The sequence below is a fragment of the Amblyomma americanum genome, chromosome 2, assembly GCF_052857255.1.
Source record: "Amblyomma americanum isolate KBUSLIRL-KWMA chromosome 2, ASM5285725v1, whole genome shotgun sequence".
In the NCBI taxonomy this organism is placed as follows: Eukaryota; Metazoa; Arthropoda; class Arachnida; order Ixodida; family Ixodidae; genus Amblyomma; species Amblyomma americanum.
The window spans coordinates 72586495-72590945 of record NC_135498.1 but is presented as its reverse complement, the minus strand read 5'-3'; the positions used below and the strand labels follow the sequence as shown (position 1 = coordinate 72590945).

General features: G+C 46.5%; 1 pseudogene across 1 annotated transcript; it reads right to left on the bottom strand.

Annotated features, from left to right (window-relative positions):
* Positions 1 to 538: 538 nt before the first annotated feature.
* Positions 539 to 3391, bottom strand: LOC144121400 (uncharacterized; annotated as a pseudogene). The gene is made up of 3 exons (XR_013312612.1): positions 3370 to 3391; positions 842 to 1378; positions 539 to 668 (listed from the first exon to the last, which is right to left on the bottom strand). The product of XR_013312612.1 is annotated as an uncharacterized LOC144121400 (transcript).
* Positions 3392 to 4451: the final 1060 nt, after the last annotated feature.

Genomic DNA, 4451 nt, shown 5'->3' with positions numbered 1-4451 from the left:
TTAATGACATCTTAGTCGAAATCAAGAGAAAGAAATGGACTTGGGCAGGGCTTGCAATGCGAAGGGAAGATAACCGCTGGTCCTTAAGGGTAGCGGAGTGAATTCAAAGAGAACGCAAGCGTAGCAAGGTGTGGCAGAGGGTCAGGTGGGCGGATGATATTAAGAATTTTGCAGGCGTAGGGTGGACGCAGCTTACAAATCACAGGGTTAATTGGAGAGACATGGGAGGGGCCTTTGTCCTTCACGGGTGCAGTCAGGCCGCTGCTGCTGTTGATGATGATGATGACCTAAATTAGCAGACAAAGCTACTTTTATCTCATTTTAATCAGTAAAAGGGTTTCCTGAGTTCCATCTAACCGTCAAGCTTCAATATGTGGAAGAGAAATAAACGCTGCTTCCAGTAAACGCTGTCAAATGCAATTGTACAGTGTCCACTCCCTTGATTCTACACCATATATTTTCATGCGTTTTTCTTTTCCTTCAACCGCTGTGTTTCGAGCTTAAAATAAAGAGTTCCTATGAAAAATGACCATGAAAGTGGAAATAAATAATTACAATTTTTTATTTCTGTGCACACTGGATTACATGGTGACCACAGAGAAAACGGCAACAACTTGTAATTTTGACTTCGATGATGACAGTGATGAGACTGGGTACAAGGGCAGTTTCTGAAATAGATAACAAACAGAATAAGCACAACAATATAAAATGACGAGTAAACAAAAGAAGTCCAGTAAAAATTGACAATTAATTATGTGTATCAATTTTCATGTAGTTTTTCTGCGAAGCCTGCCTCTAGCCAGGATCATGCCAAAGAAAACAAGTTGGATTTTGGACTTACACTTCTTGCGGAGGAGAGCACCGTAGTGGAATGGAGTGCCAAGACCGTAGCCGTAGTTCAGGCCATAGCCGAGAAGACCGTGGCCGAAACCGTAGTGGCCGACACCATAGCCGAGGGTGCCAACACCGTAGCCGTAGACTGGGGCGGCGTGGTAGGCAGCGAGGGCTGGGGCAGCGTGGGCAACGGTGGCCACAGCTGGGGCGTGGTGGACGGTGGTGGTAGCAACAGCTGGGGCAGCATGGACAGCAGCAATAGCTGGAGCGGCGGCGTAAGTGGCGACTGGAGCAGCGTGGACGGCAGCTACAGCTGGAGCAGCCGCGTAGGTGGCCACAGCTGGAGCAACGTGGGCAACGGTGGCGTCTGAGCAGCATGGACAACGGTGGCCACAGCCGGGGCGGCGTGGACAGTAGCGACAGCTGGAGCGGCAGCGTAGGTGGCCACAGCGGGGGCGGCAGCCAGGCCAACTCCGTAGCCGGCAGTGCCAACGAAGCCAGCGAAGGCGCTGGTGGCGAGAGCCAGGACGATGCAGGCGCGGATCTGGAAAGTAAGGTATATCCTATGAGTGAAACTAGTGTAGGCTTGGATAAATCGTGATCACCTTGTGTAGACTTTAGCAATTTATCTTTGTAACGTACATTTCTCCTTATCTACAATTCTCGTTCCCAGAAAGCGCCGTCTGAGACAGGTTATCTCTTATAATCTTGTCTCTTGTGAAAGGCACAGCATTTTCTTTCTATTCTGGATAAAGATATGTGCGTTGTTGTCAAACTGCCAGCGACAGTTATTAAATGATACTATATTGAAAGTGAAAAGATTCCAGAGGTCATTTGCCTCCAGTTGGGAACCTCAGGCTCTTTATGATCTGCTTTTACTCCACATCTTCTCCACTAGCCATAGCAGTCCGTGGAACTTAATACATGTCAATGATCGCGTCATTATACTATAGGTGTTATTCCGTTCACGAACTTAAGCTGCTGAGCACGACATAGTTAAGGCATGATGCGGCAGAAAGAAACAATGTTTTTTTGAACCTTGTATACTTCAACTCTATTCAATAACAGACGAGTTTGGTCAGGATGATTTATGATTTTTTTAAATGGTTCGCAAGTACCTGTTCTTAATTTTGCCTCTGGAAGCCATGGAAAGTAAAAGCTCTAAGTCCAATGTCGAGGGACGTTGACTTTGTAATTATGCGGCCGTCATATTAGGTGCGAGTTGCATGGTAGAAGAGAAGAGTGAAAGTGGGCGTTCAAAACTCGAACTCGAGTAAGGGAAGAGAAGGAAGAATTTGTGCAGGCGCGGCCAGAGTAATACGGAGCACGCGACAGGCGACGCATCAAGGAGATGCCGCATCTAGGCGCCACCTATCAACGCCAGAAACACTTGGCTCTCCGCGTGCAGCAAGAATACCCGCCACCGAGCCCCAATCTTTGCTTCAACTCTGCCGTTATCTTTGCTCGAAGGATGCTGAGCTGTTCCGAGCAGTTCTGCTAGGTAATGCCTTCCTCCAAGCGGGCTGAGTTTATCGTCTATGTCGTGCGACGGGCGCCAATTTGTGCTGCACTACGAAGCGCGCAGCCTTTCGTTTGCTGCAGACATGCAGACTATACGTTAAGCACTGATGCCGATAGGTGTGCGGAAAAAAAGTGGGTCCATGTCCCGGCACCTCTCTGCGCGTGCCGACACGCAAACTTCCCGACGCTCATGCTAGGTAGCGCGCATAAGCAGTTCTCCGTAGTTCTGCGACCGTTCCTGTGCTCCGTATTACGTTTATCAAACTTTCTGCAAATCGACTCATCAGCGTATGGACTAAGGCCGTAGTGTAGAGTTCAAATTAAATGAGGCATTCAAAATCATAATGTTAAGCTGTGAGTTTCCACCCGGCGTTTCTCTCGCTTTCACATACTAATTAGAGAACATTCTCAAAATCATAGACGATAACGTGACCATGCCAGGCCATTTTAGCAATCATTTTCCACTGTGCGCACGGTTGCCGGCCCACATTCTGGATTAATATTCTTGTACTGAGTAACACAGGATATATTGACGGCGCTTCTTTGGAACTACTCGAATGTTAGCACCGTTTTTGGTGGAACTCAGGGAGCCTAAATTTATCACGACTAATCGAGCCACAATGTAGTTTTTTGAACACTACTGTGACAGAGCGAGTGCTTCATATATGTGGTCACAACGACCTTCACAATTTCCGTGCAGAGGCAAAAATAATTCATTTTCATCGCAGTAAACTGGAATTCTAGCTGTCAGTTAACGTCGGCTGCATGTACAGAACTTAGCGCTTTAATTTAGGAATTTAGGTTGAAATATTCCTGACAACCACCGCTCTGACGCTTCTGTGCAATAGTCAACTGCAACCATTAGATATTCCGTGCCAGATGTAGGGCCCAAGCTCAATCTTTCTCAATGTATGAAGCATATCTGTACGAAAAAGCGCGTGAATTGACAGTCATGGTATTGCTTTAGATAGGGCAATAAAGCGGCGGGATTGAACAAAAATGGTAACAGCTTACCATCTTGATGCTATAGCTGCTGTTGTTTCAACTGCTGGTTCCTGCGGTGGTTCGGACGACTTTTATACTGAGCCACCGGCGACCAAATTTATGCGTGCGACGTTGGCTGTTGGTGAGGAGGTGTATTGCGTAAGGATAAGAAAGGCAAGAAAGCAGGTTGAAAGAGCAGTGCAGAAGAATAGATAGTACGCGTGCCGAAGGTTAATGAAGCTCCACCCAGCAAACTTGCTAGGTGGATTTCTTTTATTTGTTTTTCGTTGTCCTATGTTGCTAGGGGACATTTGGACGATGCCGAAATCCATTTCATCGGAAGACATCACAAGAGTTTCGGGCTTGCGCTACAGGTTGTTGCACAGAATTTTTAACAATTAGCTCTCCGAGGAGAGGCCTTTGGAGGAAGCCGAAAATGCACGTCACGAGGAGGAGCAGGCGATGGTTTGTCTTCATTCATCTTTTCATTTCTTGCTTTAGCATACGCCTAAGAGGTCAATCCTGTACGGAGCTTCAAATGTGGCGACTTTGATTGGACTCTCCTGCATTTCATCCGTAACGTGTAAGGATGTGCTTCATTAATAAATTTACAGAATATCGAGATAGTTAAAGATTGGCAGCAAGTGAGGCGCTTGTTCTGCGATATTTACGTTGTATTTCACTTAACAACACTCACTGGAAACCAGGCCTTCCCCGAGTGTTCAAATAGGCAGCGCAATTGCGCTAGTTGCGAAAACATTCGTCTATGCAGCTACAAAGTTTTGCTTCTGGTTTGTGTACTCAATACCGCGTTCAGGAAAGGAGGCAGCAGCCATTGTAAATAAGGAAGACGGGGAAATATTGCTTTTTACGATGTGGACTATTGGAGAGAGCCCACGACTTGTTTCATGCAGTGCTCTACAAGCCCAGCTTCCACGGTGGCGGTCTCGTGTTCTTTTTTGGAATACGCAGTCGCAGCATCTTTGATATATAAACACCTATATCTACGGCAAGAAGGGACCATGAAGTTAGTCTTTCATAGGAACGAAATTACGAGAAAACATATAATATTCCTTGCGCAAAAGGTGTTGGTGACGAGAGTTAGTTTCCGT